The 18,857-nt window shown below is 46.8% G+C and overlaps 1 long non-coding RNA gene across 1 annotated transcript in view; it reads left to right on the forward strand.

Moving 5' to 3' along the window:
* The window catches only part of LOC136792166 (uncharacterized), a 66,231-nt gene extending 50,295 nt beyond the window's left edge, over positions 1–15,936 (forward strand). The window contains exons 2-3 of the long non-coding RNA XR_010835581.1: positions 15,488–15,576; positions 15,693–15,936. This is a non-coding gene — a long non-coding RNA (uncharacterized lncRNA). The remainder of the gene's footprint in view (positions 1–15,487; positions 15,577–15,692) is intronic.
* Positions 15,937–18,857: the final 2,921 nt, after the last annotated feature.

Genomic DNA, 18,857 nt, shown 5'->3' on the forward strand with positions numbered 1-18,857 from the left:
GAGCAGAGACAAGACTCAAAACCAAATTTCCTGACCCCAGGCTTTTTCTGGTGAACGCTTTCTGTAATCAACCTGCAAAGAAGCGTGTCTCACCAGCGGACGGCTCTGCCAGGAGATTCCTCCTGATTAATAGCTGAAACCTGCCTCCTTTAACATCTTCCCACAGGTTCTGGCTCTGCTGTCTTCAGCTACACGGCGTAGATCTAATTTTACTTCCCTGTAGGAGGCCTTAATTCATTGTATTCAGCTGTCATTGGGATATGGATGAAAGGAATGGAAAGGGATGGAAGTTGTAAAAGTTAAGGATCTCTGAGTCTAGGATGTTGGGTGAGTGTCAAAGCTGTCTTTGGTGATGGCAGGTAGGGTGTGAGTGCGATGCCAGAATTCTCAGAGAATGATGGTAGTAAATGATGGGAGGTCAGCAAATGAAAGCAGCAAGGCAGAGCAGAGAGAACATGGTGCGTCTGAACAGCCTAAAGCTCAAAGGAGGAAGAGATTTTACCTATGGGTACATGGTAAATGTGCAATAAGAAGACTGGAGAAGGTCGTCACTGCCTCCTATGCAAAGAATTAGGTTTTAAGTTTTAACCCCCCTTCCCCAAAATTAGGTTGTGAACAATCCAGATAAGACAAGGAAGTGGAGGAAACAATGGGCTGTAGGTCAAAGATGTAGAAGTGTTCATCATAAGGGAATGAGGTTTCAATAAAGTACAGTGGAAAGAATTGGGATAAGAGTTAGTGAAAAGCAGAGCTGGGAAAACAAATTCAGGGATGTGTCTGTGATCTTGAGTCAATTATAAACACACAATTCCTCTATCCCTGACCTGCTGCTTAGGCAGTTGAGGACAATACCAAGACAACCAGAGTCTTGCCTCTGTCTCTCCCTTCTTCCAATGGAAGCATGCCTGTGGGGAAAGCCTGTGTCCTCACCTGTTGCTTGCCTTGTCTTGCCACCTGGCCCGCACTTTTCCTTGCCCATCACTGCCAAAGGCACTAGGTGAAGGACTTGGCCTGAAGCCAAAGTAAATAGCAGCTGAGAGACACACAACAGTTGGTGTCTGGCTCAGATGGCTTTGGCGCCTTTCTAGAGAGCCCCCCCTTCCCCCAAAGAAGTCTGCCCGGCTTGATGAAAACTACAACTAACATTTGTGCAGTGCTTCGGGGTTTAACAGGCACTTCCACATATAATAACATATTATATTATATATAATATATATATAATATATAATTATATATTATATTATATATTATATTATTATATACATAATAATAATCTCATTACATCCTCCCAACTATGCTGGTCATAAGTTTTATGATTCCCATTTTATGTTAGTTTGTTTTTAATATTTATTTATTTATTTATTTTTGGCTGCTCCAGGTCTTATTTGTGGCTTGAGGACTTCTTAGTTGCAGCATGCAGACTCTTAGTTGTGGCATGCATGTGGGATCTAGTTCCCCGACCAGGGATTGAACCTGGGACCCCTGCATTGGGAGCTCAGAGTCTTGCACACTGGACCACCAGGGAGGTCCCGATTCCCATTTTATAGATGAAGAAACTTCCAGCTCCATCCCTTAGAACTGAGAGATACTGAGTAAGTCTTTCACTCTCTCTGAACATCAGCTTCTTTAGCAATAAAATAGGAATAAGACTTAGGACAATGTTGTTTTGAGAATTAAATAGGGTTATGTGTGTATAGAGTTTATACACAGTTATCATTCCATATATGTTCATTCTATATTTCCACTTAAATGATTTACACCAGTTCACTCAGCCAGAGAAAGGCAGGTTTGGAGTCTCCATCTGCGCTTGTCAGGAGCAGGTCATTTCTAAAGGAAGAGAGGAATGATTTATAAGAATGTACCTTCAGCGACTGTGATAGAGTATAAGTACAGACCCAGAAATTTCTTCCATCCCTAGGTGCATCCTTCTTTGTAATGTGAAGTTGTCATCCTTCCAATAAAAGGTGGAGTCTATTCTCCCTTGCCCTTGAATCTGGGCTGGCCCTGTGACTTGCTTCAATTAATAGAATGTGGCAGAAGTGACAATGGGCCTTTAGGGTCCATCCTCACCTTCTTGATGCTCTGTGACTCCCATGTAAGGGGGTCCAGGCTGGTCTCCTTGAGGATGAGGGACAGCATGGAGAGTCCCAGTCATCGCAGGAGTGCCAGCCATCACCACTGAGGCCCCAGACACACGACAGAGGCCTTCTGGAACGGTCAGCCCCTTAGTCAGCACTTCTCACTCCCTACCCCCTCACGTGCTAAGTGACTGCAGCACACATGAGCCCAGGTGAGGCCAGCAGAGGAACTGTCCAGCTGAGCTTGGCCCAAATTACAGGATCATATGAGCAAATACATAATCTTTGTTTTAGTCCACTAAATTTTAGGATAGATTGTTGAGCAGAAATGGATAACTGATACGTGACTAAGGTAAGATGCTAGGATAGTGTCAATACGTTTGCATAGATACTGAAATCAGATAGGACTTGATCAAAAGGACCCTATGACATCATCTTTCTCTTTTAAATTATGGTTGATTCGACACCATCTGGAGGTCTTTTTGCCTAAAGATAGAACCATGAACTGATAAGTTTGTGAGGACCTATTCCTCTAATATGTGTAATTGTTTGAATTAATAGACATAGGATTTTTGACAAAGGAGGCAAGAATATACAGTGGAGAAAAGAGAGCCTCTTTCATAAGTGGTGCTGGGAAAACTGGACAGCTCCATGTAAAAGAATGAAATGAGAACACTCCCTAACACCATACACAAAAATAAACTCAAAATGGATTCAAGACCTAAATGTAAGGCCAGACACTATCAAACTCTTAGAGGAAAACATAGGTAGAATACTCTATGACATAAATCACAGCCAGATCCTTTTTGACCCACCTCCTAGAGAAATAGAAATTAAAACAAAAATAAACAAATGGGACCTAATGAAACTTAAAAGCTTTTGCACAGCAAAGGAAACCATAAACAAGAGGAAAAGACAACCCTCAAAATGGGAGAATATTTTTGCTAACGAAGCAACTGACAAAGGATTAGTCTCCAAAATATAAAAGCAGCTCATGCAGCTCAATATCAAAAAAAACAAACAACCCAATCCAAAAATGGGCAGAAGACCTAAAAAGACATTTCTCCAAAGAAGATATACAGATTGCCAACAAACACATGAAAGGGTGCTCAACATCATTAATCGTTAGAGAAATGCAAATCAAAACTACAATGAGATATCATCTCACACCAGTCAGAATGGCCATCATCAAAAACTCTACAAACAATAAGTGCTGGAGAGGGTGTGCAGAAAAGGGAACCGTCTTGCACTGTTGGTGGGAATGTAAACTGATACAGCCACTATGGAGAACAGTATGGAGGTTCCTTAAAAAACTAAAACTTGAACTACCATATGACCCAGCAATCCCACTACCGGGCATAGACCCTGAGAAAACCATCATTCAAAAAGAGTCATGTACCACAGTGTTCGTTGCAGCTCTATTTACAATAGCCAGGACATGGAAGCAACCTAAGTGTCCGTCAACAGATGAATGGATAAAGAAGATGTGGCACATATATACAATGGAATGTATAAAAAGAAAAAGCCATAAAAAGAAAAGAAATTGAGTTATTTGTAGTGAGGTGGATAGACCTAGAGTCTGTCATACAGAGTGAAGTCAGAAAGAGAAAAACAAATACCGTATGCTAACACATATATATGGAATAATAAAAAAAAAAAAGGTTCTGAAGAACCTAGGGGCAGGACAGGAATAAAGACGCAGATGTAGAGAATGGACTTGAGGACACAGGGAGGGTGAAGGGTAAGCTGGGACGAAGTGAGAGAGTGGCATGGACATATATACACTACCAAATGTAAAATAGATAGCTAGTGGGAAGCAGCCACATAGCACAGGGAGATCAGCTCGGTGCTTTGTGACCACCTAGAGGGGTGGGATAGGGAGGGTGGGAGGGAGACGCAAGAGGGAGGAGATATGGGGATATATGTATATGTATAGCTGATTCACTTTGTTATAAAGGAGAAACTAATACACCATTGTAAAGCAATTATACTCCAATAAAGATGTTAAAAAAAAGAAAAAAGAAAAAAAATAGACATAGTAGGAGCTTACATACAGGGGGCTCAAGTTCAGAGTCTCACTGATTCCTACCTCATCTTTATGACCAATAAAGGACCAGCCCATTTATTTCTGATAGAAGGTCTCTGGAATATTCTCAACATCATGCTGGGAGTTCACAGTCAAGCTTGGGACCAAATCTCTCAGTCCTTGACCTCCATCACCCCCTTTGGCCATGTGGAGAGAACAGGGTTATCTCATCACATCGAATCAGTTTTTCAGAGACCTCTAAATTGTTCTGGAGCAAATAATGCTTAGAAAAGGGGATACAGAAGCAGGAAGGATGGAAACAAGATATTTCAGGGTAGGCTGAACTGACTACTCCAGACCTGACTCTGTCGGGGTCAACATCTCAGAAGAACTGTGGTCTGAAGGGGCTCAAACAATCCCTGAAGAACTTCACAACCAATGTGAAATGTCCAAAGCAACCTGTTCTTCTCTGAACAGGAAAAGCCATTGGGTACTTCTCAGACCCCTGGTAGTTCTGATCTTGGACTTGCTCATCGGTGGGGGGAAAAGACTGAAGTGACTTCATGCAGTGGAGACCCGACCACGGTTCTCCCTGCAGGCCAAAAAGATGCTGGCTTTAGAGAAGTTAATCTATGGGCCAATGGGAAAATGCTAGTAAAATATTCACACATATATCCACTTGTCCTTAAGCAAAGTGAGATTAGTAATGTGGGTCACAAGTCACTTGTGAAGTATAAGGGGTGCAGGTTGCTGTGTAGATTCTAAGCTTCCTCCCAGTGGCTAAGATCCATTTTTGTTAGGTCTCTCTCACCCTCCCATCCTGTCCTCTTGGCCAACAGCAGAGATAAGGCAAAGGAGTCGGGACAGCAGAAATGGCTGTTTGGTTTCTGAGCTCTGCTTTTTCTACACAATCCCGTTGCCTATGAGGGCAGGCAGGAGAAAGGGAGGGGCGGCAGGCTGGGGGCGCCCCTTGCTCAGAGCTGTGGTGTGCAGCCCCCCTATCCAGCCCACAGGCAGTCAGCAGAATTTATGGGGACTCCTAGGGGACTCCAGAGGAAAGCACAGCCTGCTGGAAAGGTCACCAGGAATAAGGAAATCTGGCTCCAGTACTGAAAGGCTGCATGAATTTAGGCAGATTAATAAATTAATATATTTGTCTCAATTTACAATATGCTTTCCAAAGTAGTTTTGAATTAATCCTCCCAAGCCTGCTGTGACATATGTGATAAATGACGTTGTTACTATCTAAGATGAAGAAGCTGAGGTTCAGAGAGGCAAAGTAATTTGCCCAAAGAGAATCTGCTGTCTCCAACTCTCTCTGTCTTTCCTACCACCCCTTATATATGAAGTTCTCTGAGTCTGAACTGCATCACCATTGAAATAATGACAATTTTACCAGGCACTTCCTCTGTGTGAGGTAAGCATGCTACCGTGTTATCTTATTTAATCCTTAAAATAACCTATGGGCAGGAGCTACTTTTATCCCTGTTTACAGATGAGAGAACTGGGGCTTGGAGAGATCAGAAACCCACCCCAGCCAAAGCCCACATTCTTAGCCACCTTGCTGTATAAGTTCCCATCCATAATTGGAATGATTTTCCCCACCCACTGACCTCACCAGGTAACACTGAAGACAAAATTAGATGATAGATGTGAAAACGCTTTTTGAAAGTTAAACATGTGTGGCATAAAATAAGGAAAAATTTAAATCTCAACTCCTGCAGATCTTACACTATAACAAAGCAAGTCACAAAGGGAAGGTGCAGGAGCCAAGAAGCACCAGTCCTGGTGGACTTCCTGAAAGAGGTGACTTTTGCTTAAGTTCTCTGCAATAACGCAGGCACAGAACATAAGAGAGGAGAGGTATTTCAAGCAGAAACACTGGCCAGCAGGGCCAGGCTGCCTTGTCCCCAGGAAGGTAGGCAGGAGTCCAGGCAGGGATGGAGATTCTGATAGGAGTGAGTGGAAGGGAGCAATGCTCTTGATGCCATAGCAATGAGTGTGTGTACGTGTCTGTGTGTGTGTGTGACAATCAGGGCCACTCACCCCCACCCTTTGCAGTGTCACGCACAATAGCTCCCATGTTATCTTAAACACAGACCCAAACTCATCTTCTGCTGAGCATTTCTTCCTGCCACAGTCTTCGATCCCCTGCAGAATCAAAATACACTCTGATCTTGGCGCAGACTCGTGCTCTCACTTGCGGGCCTTTTCCATGGACTTTTATGTCTCTGTTTACTTTGTGTGTTTCGTGAGTGGCTCATGCCTTTAAAGGAAATGCACCAACCTCGGCCTGTCATTATGGCCCTTTGCTGGCCACTGGCTGCACTCAGCCGGCTCCTGGGATGGGTAAGCCTGGACTTTTAATTTGCTGTGACAGGAGGTAATTGTTGCTTGAGTTTCCACCTCTGAAAATAAACCAGGGTGGTGCTTCCCGGCTGGGAATCCACAGAGGCAAGCTCACCCCTGGAGCCTGTGCCAGCAGAGGCTTAGCCAGGGCTAGAATGGCTGGTCTCAGTGTCCCTCACCACTTTCCTTTTCTGGATTTCAGAACATACAATTAGTGTTTTCTTTAAGAGCTCAAGATGGCAAAGTTAAGAAAGTTCAGGGAGACTTTCTGACATCGTATGCAAGAATTCCAGAGGTGGGATTCTGTGAAATCTCAGACTCTGGGGATACTAACCTTTCCACTCAGGCCTAATCCCCTGTTACAGCTCCGTTCAAGTTCAAGCACATCAGAGTCAGCCCTCCAGGGCTGTACTCCATGCCTTTTTCCTTCTTTTTAAAAATACATCATGCATAGGAATATCTAGGTCCCACCAATCAAAGCACTCAGAATTGCAAGTCAGGTCATGGGTTTTTGATTAATGGGCAAGGCCCTTCTCACCTCTAAAATGAAGTAGCTGGAGAGGACGTTCTAAGGTTCCTTCCAGCTCAGGGATCCACTTACCTTGAACTCCATTCCCCGACTTGTTTCACTATAACCAACCTGTGCAAGGTACTGTGAAGCCTGAGTGGGTCATACAAGTTCATATGGTATAAAGATGTCTGGGAATCGTACATTTTAGCCATGGCTTAGCACTAAGATAATACAGAAGGAGAACTAAAGGTGGGGAAACTCAGAGTGGTCGAGAAGAATGAATCCTTGAGGACCCTGCCCCATGTGCACAGTGCCCTGTAAAAGGTCCCTCCTGTGCTCCAGGTCTCTGTTCAAATACTGTCCCTCTCCCTCTACTCATTAGCTGTGTGACCTTGGGAAAGTTACTTAACCTCTCTTAGTGTCCCCATCTATAACATGGGAAAGATAACAGACCTGCCTCACTGAGCTGTCCTGAGGTTTAAGACAGATCTCATAAGTGTGGCGGTCATCTGTGCATCACTAACAATGCTCACCTTCCTCCTTTTGGGTACATGGTCAAACAGCATTTCCCTGTCCTTTGAAGTTGGACTTAACCATGGGACTTGGTTTGGCCAATGAAATGAGAGCAGAAGTATTCTGTGTTGCTCTATGCAGAAGCATTCAATAGCCAATGGAAAACACAGTTGTGCTCCCTTCTTGCCACGGCAACCAGCAATGTCATAGATGGAACAGGTAGAAGCTCTTTTATTCCAGGACAGCATATGAAGAAATGTGGAGCAGAGCCCCCCAGCCAACTGCAGTAGACATTTAATGAGATTGAGAAGTAAATTTTTACTTGCTACTAAGGTTTTGGGTTGTTTGTTACCACAGCATAAACTAGCTTACCCTGACTATAACAATATATATGAAGCAACTAACATAGCCCTTAGAACATAGTAACCTCATAATAAATGATAGTTCCCATCATGATTCTTACAGCAAAGGCCAGGACTACTATTTTTGGAAGCAACCACACAGAATCTAACACAGTTCTGAGCAAATGCTTGTACCCGCTTTGAGCAAATGCTTGTACACACTTTTGTAGTGAAAGAGAATGAATTCAAAAATCACTGGAGGCTATCGGAACCTGGGGAAACGTTGTACCCAAGAAAACAGAAACCCTTTCCAGCAACCAGAGAGGGAGTATCACTATTAGGTGCAGGTATAGAGTCAAATCATCATGTACTTGGGTTTTCACCAACCAGAAGGCAGGTGGTAGAACAACTGGTTTCTGTCCCCACTTCAATGAAGTTATTTCTGAGGCATAAGCCTAACGCATCCTCTGCTCAGAGTAACAACTAACAGATGCTGGGGACTTGATTCCAATATTCGGTATTGATTACTTAGTGCCGACACCAAAATCTTTGTTCATATCAACACATGTCATAGCAATATTTTTTTCTTATTAAACTCAGTAAGTTATAAAACCATAGGAATCTCATTTACATTCAAGTAAAGGGAGCCAGAGTTAAAGAACCTGGTCATTCTTTCCCAGGGAGTCCCTGGTGACAAAGCAGTTTATCACCAGTATAGAAGAGGCAACACAGGTGAAAGTTAAGAGCATGATCTTGGGTGCCCACGAGACATAGGTTTGTATCCCAATTCCTTCACTTAACTTTAAGACGGTAGGTGTTCAAGAACTTAGAACTGTTTCTGATACGTAGACAACAGTCAGTAAATACAAGTCTCATCATATACAATGTATTGGTTGATAATTTTTCACATTTATATTATTGCTTTAGTCATTTATTCATTCAAAACATATTTGTTTCAGCTTTTCTCTGGGCCATGACTTCATTTCATCTTCCAAGAAACTCTATGAGGTCGGTAATATTGTTCTAATTTATAAGTGATTAAATTGAGGCACAGAGACAATAAGAATCTTGAGATGATGTAGCTAGTTAAGTGAAAGAATTGGTTAAGTGAAACCCAGATCTTAAATAAAGAAGTCTAACATAGTCACAGTCATAGAGAAGTGGATCTTGTGAGTAAATTCCAAAAAATCTACACAGCTCCTAGAAAAGAAGTTCTTTTAATACCACCCAACTCACTCTGAAGCCCAGTGAGTTTGAACTTGATAGGGATATTTATTATAGAAAGGTATGCTGATAAGGAGTGAGTCATCTCCTGAGCATAAATACCATCTGTGCAGGGAATGCGTGGTTAAATAGGGAAAGTGACTCCCCTGGGAGGCCATGCAGACCCAACATGGCAGGTGAGGACCAGCATCCCTTGTTCTCTGGCCCCAGAGGTCTCCAGAAGGAGGATGTAGACCTGGGTCTCTAAACCAATTCTTGAACACAAGTTTAAAGCTTATCCAGGAAGTTAAACACAACCTCAGGCATCTTACCTTATCATGCAGGCGCCCTGGTGACTACTGGGGGTCCTGACTGTGCTCAGGAACAAGTGTGCACAAGCCCTGGGAGGAAGGGAGCCAGAGCTCTAGGACAGAGCCTGCTTCCCAGCCACTCAGCTGCTGCACCTCCTGGGTCTCTGTCAGATGCTGCCTCTGCGTTCACCAGAAAATGTGGAGGCGGCCCTTCTCTCCCAAATCTCACAAGACCCCTCATGAGTGGAGCGCCTTCAGCCTCTGACTTAGCCTGTGATTCCTGTAGAGACAGCAGAGCCGAGAGTGGGCCCCTTTCCTTGGCCTCACTGAAGCCCACCCACCTAAGCAATTCTCATCCTTCATCCAAACAAAAGGGCCTGTGCACATCAATTCCTTCAAATAATGCCTGGGACTGGGGAAGTGATCTCCTTCAGAGTGGTTCCATAATGCATCATCCAAACCAGGAAATGTTGGAGAGTGCAAACGCAGATGAGGTGGGACTCTAGAACAACAGGCACAAAGCAGGACTGTCCCAGGAAGACTGGGGGCTTCTGTCCATGCTTGTTCCCCATCGAACCAGTCTCTGGGAGCCCTGCTGCAAATTCTGGGGACTCAACACTTGACTGGTGCTGTGTTTACATTTACTGGCAAAAATATGAAAAATAGAACCATGGGGAAATTTCAGCTGCCTGCCTAGAAATATGACAAGTTCCCAGAGGTTTAAACGAAGAAGTGGGTTGAGGGGTTTGAATATCTACCAGACTGACGCAACCACCATGGAAACCAGAGCCCCGGTTTAGGAGACAGCTGCCTAGAGCCTGGTTGGCGGCATTTTGGGAAGCAGAGGGGGAAATCCTCAGTCAAGGATGCTGGTCCTCATGTGTACTCATCCGCTGCTGCTCCTTAAAGGGATCTTATTCAAAGGGCTTCCCTGGTGGCGCAGTGGTTGAGAGTCCGCCTGCCGATGCGGGGGACGCAGGTTCGTGCCCTGATCCAGGAAGATCCCACATGCCGCGGAGCGGCTGGGCCCGTGAGCCATGGCCGCTGAGCCTGCGCGTCCGGAGCCTGTGCTCCACAACGGGAGAGGCCACAGCGGTGAGAGGCCTACGTACGACCAAAAAAAAAAAGGGATCTTATTCAAAACTAGAGTCATCTGTTTCCTCTTTGCGTCTTGAACAAGATTCCTCCCTGGACTAGAGAGTAAGCACAATGTTTGTAAACAGTTGTCTTTAGGCTGGCACAGCAACCTTCCCCTTATGCAACTGAGTTTTCTCTGAGAAGACAGACAGCTGTTTAAAGCCCAGCCTGACACCTGCTGACTTTATTGTGCTGTATCCATGGGGAAATCACAGTCACGGGTTTGAACAGGCTAATCAAGACCTACGGATTGCTGTCTTCATGAATAGTCACTTTCCCAGAGATCAAAGCCACGTGGCTGGAGAGACCGACTTTCAGTCACTTTTCTTGCATCCTTTTCTGATCAAAATGATTTATTACTTGAATGTCATAATCAGCTCAAGGTCTTTTTACTTCCGTGTTTTGTAGCAGACTTATTGAGTACTGGATGATTTAGCAAGTTCAGTCTATTAAGTCTTTATGAGGCTTAATCTGCCTTATAAACAGCCCTGTGATTAAAAAACAAAATCTTTATCAGAGTCTATGGAGTGGGAGGAGTTAAGAACTTTAAAAATCCAAAATGCCTCATTCAACCTCATCTTGCTGTAACCTGGGGATAGACAAGCACATTGTGATGAGGAAACACAGGCCAGGGGCCCTGATGGAACGGAGCTGAGTGAGGTACAGTTTCACAGCACGCGCAGTGAGGAATCACAGGGATGCTTCCACACCACTTCTCAGAGGAGGGGGCTCCGGGGCACTGGCTCTTGTCCCTGGGCGCCCCCTCCTAACTATGGGAAGGAGACTCCCACAGAGAAACTTCTAGGGCAAGGCCCAGATGTCAGGGCTCCTGTGATCTCCTTGCTAACCTCAGAGAACAAACCACAGGGATCTAAGCATTTGGATCTCTTTCTAGGCTGCCCTTGCCAGGAGAAGTCTCTGTTCTGAGTCTCTACCTGCTCCCCAAATCCAGTCAATCTGAGCACTAGGGTGGGGCTGGGCATGCTGGCAGCAGCCCGATGGAGGAGCCACTGCAGACCAGCTCAGCCGGCTGCTATGGCCACAGACCCCTGGGAGCTCCATGGTGTTAACTCTCCCCCAGGCCTCACAGCTGCCCTGCAATCTTCCTGGATGCCACTCGAACCCTCGCACTGAGCATGCCTCCCTTCACCTTTGCCCGGACACCTGATGTCCCAGGGCCTGACCCGGCCTGCCTGGCCTCATCTTGATAGTGCCCTCCCCGTAGTGTGTATTCAGCATCCAGGCTGGCAAGCTACCAGGTGGCTTCCAAAGGGACTGCCTGACACTGAGCAGTGGCTCAATAAATATTTAGAAGATGAATGAATGAAGGAATACGTGATGAAATTCTAGTTCTGCTTCCCCTTGGGGAGCAGAATCTGCTTCCTCTTGACTCGGACGGGAAGGGTGATGGGAGTGGCTTGAGCCACCCACTGCCCACTCCAGTCTGGAGACTCTGGGAGGAGAGACCAGCATCAAGGGAACAAGAGCAGGCTTCCTGCTCTGGACACTTTCTCCAGAGCTGCTGCCAGAGGGCCAGGGTGACACCCTCCTGCACGGATGAGGGAGGAAGAAGCGTTTCCTCCCAAGCCCTGGCTAAGTGCAAGCAACCCTAGCACTTCTCTACTCGGAGCCTGGGACGTGTTGAGGACATAATGGGCATACGTGATGACTCTCTGAGCTCCCAAACTGGTTGCCTCTGATGGGACGATCCTCTCAACTAAATGATCCTCGCCATTGTAATTTAGGTTCAAAGAAAAGGGGTTTCCACATATCCAGACCAACGTTACAAGATAAGGCCAGTAGTGCCCCAGCCTCCTGCCAATGAACCCGGTCGGTCCACCTTAAATACAGAACTTCACGGAAACTGGGAGTGGAGATGTGTTAAACCAGACGTCGTCCGAATCCTCCAAAAATTGTTATAACCAGACTCACTCTGCAAAGTCTGATAAGTGCCAGAGATGGAAAGGGGGGTCTGGGTGATGTCACAGTCTGTTATATGGCTGCAATACAGCTCATGTGTCCCTGACTTTTCTAAAAGTTAATTCTCAAGACAAGCAGTCCAGGTGAGTGCCGGGCAATGGCACGGGCTCCGGAATAGTTGTTGATGGACTGGCCTGGCGTACCCGTCCCAGCCGCTCAGATACCTGGCGGTGCAACACAGTCTTCTCAGAGGCCGAGACGGGTCCCAGCCATGAATCGAACCCACTTAGGCACCCCTCCATTTCAGACATCCACGGCCCATGTAGGCCGGAAGAGAAGTTCTGAATGGTGTAACTGTGTTTGCTGTTAAAAAGAGCAAACCCTGGACTCTAGCTCAGAAGCTATTTCCTTCCTTGTGGACAAGTGGGCTCTACATCCGGAAGCAGGCCTCTTCCTTCCCTGGAGGATTCATAGTCAGGGGCTTCTAGGGGGAGATTATATTACAGAAACTCCAAAATGATCAGAAATGCCTTCAGCCTCTCTCAGGGGTTGAGTCTAACCCAAAGGGATGGCTCAGAACAGGTTTGTTAAGACCCATGCTTGTGTGTGCACTGGGCAGCTCAAGGAGCCTTGGGCAGCAAGTGCAGGCACACCTGGCAGAAGCCATATTGACAGGTGAGATGGGTCTGGAGCCAGGGCAACAGAAGATGATGCTGTGGAGCCTCAGGCTGACTTCAGAAATACCCATCTCCACCCCCAACCCAGGTGCTCAGCTTGACCCACAGGGCATCTCGAGGGAATCTTACCAGTGTTCTCCGGAGATGGTATTTGTCACATGCTGGCATTTCCTGCACTCCTCCTCCCACTGACTGCATCTCTAGGGGCTGCTGGGAGTTCCCCAACCAAGCTGCCCAGGATGGAGAGTCAGCAGGCTGGCATCCTTAAGGAGGTGGTATTTAGCTCTGACTTGGGAGTTTCTGGGACTCGGCATTCCCTCTCCCCTGCCATACCAAAACCCCAAGATCCCTTTTCCTAAGAAAAAAAGAGCTTCTCCAGAACACTCCAGTCTTAGCTCCTTCTGATGTCCCTGTCATACAGGCAGTCCCTGAGTGACAACATTCACCATCACTTCATTTACAGTGGCACTGGTCTGGTTGCATAAAGGTCACTTAAGGAGGGCTGCCCTGGTGGCGCAGTGGTTGAGAGTCCGCCTGCCGATGCAGGGGACGCGGGTTCGTGTCCCGGTCCGGGAAGATCCCACATGCCGTGGAGCAGCTGAGCCCATGAGCCATGGCCACTGAGCCTGCGCGTCCGGAGCCTGTGCTCCGCAACGGGAGAGGCCACAGCAGTGAGAGGCCCGCGTACCGCAAAAAAAAAAAAAAAGATCACTTAAGGAGTCCAGTGAAAATCCAGATTCCCGAGCCTCACTCAAGACACTTCCTGGGGTGGAGGTGGGACGAAGGGAACAGCAACCTGTATCAGACACATCCCCAGGTGCTCCTAAGACAGCGCTAGGACAGGGACTCACTAACAATTAGAACTTAAAAACTTCAAAAGTACATTTAAATATCCCTTTCTTTGTTAAGTCCTGTGAAAAAGTAAATTTGACCCCCCCGAGACCACTTTGCTTCCTGACAGCTTTAGAAGAGGCAGTTCCTTCCTTTCCTAAAACAAGGCTGCTCTCTGGGTTCTTTACATCCTAGATGAGCAAGAATCTTTTGAGCAGCTCCAGTACAGTGTGGGCTGCAGACCGCCTTCCTAAGCATTCCAGACTCCGACGGATGCGGCTTCCAGCAGTTCCCAAACTGCTGGAGATGAGTGAGGCTGTGAGCTTTCCTGCAGGGCTCACCAGGTCCCAAAACCTTCTAGAAGGGGTTTTCCTTGGCTATTGAACACTTACAGCTCAGGAAGAGGTCAAACTTGATGCACATTACAGAATGAACTCCTGGAAACAGCTAAATTGCCTTAGTGTGTGAAGAGCAGAGATGTGTCTTAAAAAAAAAAAAATATATATATATATATATATATATATGAGTGAAGCCAGAAGGCATGTTGCTAACAACATGCTGAATTAAGTAATAGAAAGACTATGCTTGTTGCCAGTGCTGAGGCAGGAAATAACTCCTTTTCCTTTAACTAATCTCTTTGTTTACATCATTTCCTTTGCTCCATCGGACTGGCTCAGAGAAGGCCTGTTTTTCTGTTATGTTTTGGTTTTCTTGGTCGGTAGAATTTGGTCCCGTTGAGCCTCAGCCCAGGGAGCCCCATGGCCGAAGCCACTGTTGTGAGTCACAGCAGACTCAGTGCAGGATGAAGGGCGCAGACAGCAAAGGCCAGCGACACATCTGCTCCCCAGTTGGGAGAGCACCTGCCTCGTCCACCATCACGGTCCCTGCCCATGGCCTCCAGGCGGGGCTGACCTGCCTGTTGGTGGGGGCAGGGGGGACTGGAGGAGCCTCGTCAGCCTTTCTCACATTTGTTGTCTGGTTCTTGGCACTTTGTTTGATGAATGTCGAATACAAAAATGAGAGGATGAGGAAACAACAGACGATTTCCAAAGAGGACTAGACAGATTTCTCTATCTCAGCTTTTTCACACACATACTCATAGATGCCTTCAAAGTTGGGGGGAGGGAGGGAGAGAGGGAGAGAGAGAGAGAGAGAGAGAGAGAGAGAGAGAAAGAGAGAAAGAGAGAAAGAGGAGGGGGAGGGGGAGGGAGAGAGAGGGAGAGAGAGAGAGAGAGAGAGTGAGAGAGAGAGAGAGAGAAGGAGGGGGGAGGCGGAGGGGGAGGGGGAGAGAATGATAAATCACAGGGTTCTCCATGGGCTGAAATCATTGATGTCTGCCTAGGAGGTGAAGGAAGACCCCAGTCCCATCACCGTGGCTCAGAGATGTCAGGCGCATCACCTGCCCACTTCCTCCATTCCTTAGAGTGTGGAGCTGTAAGAACAGGCCATGGTGAATGGCTCTAGACCGGCAAGGCAATGTGTGCCCTCATTGTTCCTGACCCACTGTCTCCTGCCCCAGGGCGCCCCTGGGGAAGTGTGTAAAGTCTTGCTCTTTTCAAAGTTGGTTCTTTTTTTCTCTTTAATTCCAAGAACCCACTGGTTTGAGCTCCAGTTTGTCCACGTCGTGACATCTGGGGACACGAGGGGGCTCTACCTCTACTCAGCGTTGTCGGTCAAGGGTGAGGAGAGAAGGCCCAGGAGCCAATATGCACAGGAGAACTGGGGGGCGGGGGGGCGGGGGGCAGTGCCCAGCCCATTTAACCCCTTCCTTCCCACTCTGCTCTCTTCCTGGCAGAGGCATGTCGTGACAATACCCAGGCTCAGTCCATCTGAACATTCGTGCCTCTTGGCACTGTAGATGCCCCGGATGAAGAAAACGGCCCATCCCGTGTGCAGTGGAGAGATCCTACTTCATATACACTTTCCTGCCTTCCAACAACAGAAGAAAACTCACTGTTCTTTTGGCCCAGAAGCCCTCTTTAAAGGGTTCATTATTTCACAGGCTGCTTACTATATACTCTGCACCACATTCAATAAAACTTAACAGCCACCTTTCATGCTTCTCAAGTTATTAAAGACGTTGGCATGGCGGAGAGACTGTAAACTTTCTATACTGGTGATTAGTCCGCGGGACTACATCCCACCAAATCCCGCAGAGCGTTCCTAACAAAAAGTTCCTTGTGACCCAAGCACCAATTTTTCTTTCCTGTCTGTTCATTCTAATTCCACTCAATTACTCCTGAGCAAGCTGTTTCATTCCTGTCAACTCATGTTTTTTACTGGAGCCTGTCAGGAGGCCTGAAGTGGAGGCTGATATTATGTAGGATGTTTTGAGACTCATTAAAACACTTTAAAACAATCACCTATTGTGATATTCACAGCCCTAAATAGGGTGGCTGTGCCTGGGCCATTTGGAGCCTGGATCGTTTTATTTATTTGCTAATTAAAAGTTTCAGGTTAGAAAAGCTTGGCTTGCTACAAAAATTTTGGACCTGGGAACCCAGGACCTGGTCTGGGCTCCTGGAGGGTTCTGGGCAAGGATCTGAAAGTAAACGGATTACGTGTGTGTATGTTGGGGGGAGGGGGTGTATCCAGGAACAGCTCTGCCTCTGCCTGATGGGCTGAGGGGGGATGGGAATCAGCAGGCAGCCTCAAGTAGCCAGAGAGATTTGCCCCCTAGTAGAGAAGGAGATTTCCCTAAGAGAGTGTAAGAACAGTTTTCCTCTGAAGATGGAAAGGGCCCCTGCTGTGTCACATTTAGTCCATCATTATTCCATCATTATTCGTACGCAGTCAGTGAACAATTTGCATGAACAAGGCACCAGGCTAGATTTCCTGAGGTTGCAAAGCAGGTAACTCTGTAGTTCTTGCATCGTTAGATGAGGGTCCATTTTACTGATGGCATGTGAAGCATCAGGTACAGCCACAGCTCTGGGCCTGAGAGGGACCAAAACGGTTCAATCTGTCTGCCTACCCTCCCAGCTGCCTTTTGCTTCCACTCTGGTCTTCTGACTGCCCACAGTTCCCTCTGCTACAAGCATCTACTCCTGACTGACCATTGGCAGGAGCTCAGCCTGGACAGCCCCTGGGTTTGGAGGCTGACTTCTGTGCTAGAGCACAGAATCCAACAAGGAAGCTGTGCTCAACCTGGGGTGGAAATAAACGATTCTTGATTTCCAAGTCCCAAGATCTGGAATTTCTTCTGAGGGAAAAAATTCTCCTTTCTTCCGTGATTCTAAGACGCTCTGTGATTTCAGTGTTTGCCATGGTCACAAGGCATTGCTCAGATAAAGGCCAAGTCACCCCAGCCCACAGCACACATCACCTCACACACTTCTAGAACATGGCGTTCCCACAAGTGTCACATCTGTTTGCAGCATGCCATCTTAACTCCAAGCTGGAGATGGTAGGGATCAGCCAGAAGCAACCCAGGGAGGGGGAAGTAAGGCTGGAGGTCCAGAGCCATGTGCCATCCGGCAGGTCACTTCTCCTTTCTTTGACAACATAAAGAGGAGGAAGTACTCAGCCTTTCCCATGCTGTGTTCTTCAGGCAGTGAGATGCTAGTCTGTGTTCCAAGAGAAGCATAGACTGGCTCCCGGTCATGTACTTAGGGAAACACTGCCCACTACATCCCCAGCTCCTAGACTGGCTTCTTGCTACCATGAGATTAAAAAGTGAAGGACTAACTGATCTTCAAGATCCCTTCTAACTCTTGAAATTCTAGGATGCAATGGACAGGGAACGTAAATGCAAAAAGTTATAAGGCATTTGCCAGAGGCAGTGATTTTCCATCCTGACTGTGTATCATAATCACTTGGGGAAGATATATACAAAATAAAACCCACAAGCCTATCTCTCAGCCCGGGGATTATGATTCACCAAGTCTGGGATGAGCCCCAGGATCTGCATTTCTAACAACTCACTGGTCAGTGTTGATGTGGAGCAGGCATCACAGCTGATAAGTTGGGGTCAAGCTGAGAACCAGACACTTTGATGAGGCAATGAAATGAGGAAAGAGCTAAAGCAGGCTTTTAGTCGCTCACTTCTGTTCATTGATTGGGTGCATGGGTGACTGTGCCTGATATGTTTTTAGAAGATACTTTACCAGAAGTCAACAATTTAAGATTCAGTGAGGCAGAATTTGTTTTGTTTTGTTTTAAACCTCCAACTGACCCTCAAACCACATTCCCCAGGGCAAACATCTTACAGCTTAATTGATAGGTAGACATTGCCTGGAATCAGAGGGAAAGCGATGCTGGCTGCCCACCCTGGGAGTGTTGGGGGCCTGAGAGGAGAAGGGTCCCTGTGAATGGTGGCCTCTTCGGTGTCTGCTGGCTGCAAGCCGAGCTGACCCAGCCTTCTGTCCAGGGGGTCAGAGCTTCAGGACAGAGAAAACAGGAGGTCAAAAAGGAGGCCAGATCAGCTTTCCGGGCCAGCGAGGCTAGTGCTCATGAACCAGACGAGTTTCTGAGTGAGGAAGCAACCCTGACCCCCTGCATCACTGGTTCACATATGCACACACACAGGAGAGCAGCTGGGCTCCTGGCCTACGGACTGGGGGAGTCTGGTCCTGCTCAGGAGGACAAGCCAAAAGTGATGAATCGTATATCAACTGAAGTTCAAGGTGATGGGCAAGCCCAGAAAATAAGTCTTATTCCTAATACTCCCTCTCATCTATTTGACAATCCAGACAAGCTGGATGACTTGCTATTTTGACAGATCCTGTTCTTCTCCCACTGTGAGCATTTGCTTCTGTTTTTTTTCTCCCCACGCCTGTCTGTTGGGCTCCTACACATACTTCAAGGCCTATGTCAGATGCCTCCTCCACTGATTTTCCCATTAGATGCAGTGATATCACTCCCCTCTGGAGTTACCAGAGTTAACTGTTTGTATCTATCATCTGGCATTTTCTTACACGGTCATACCTCCTTCCTCTGTAAACCCCTGGAGAGTGGAGAC

Source organism: Kogia breviceps, chromosome 11 (genome assembly GCF_026419965.1).
Source record: "Kogia breviceps isolate mKogBre1 chromosome 11, mKogBre1 haplotype 1, whole genome shotgun sequence".
NCBI lineage: Eukaryota > Metazoa > Chordata > Mammalia > Artiodactyla > Physeteridae > Kogia > Kogia breviceps.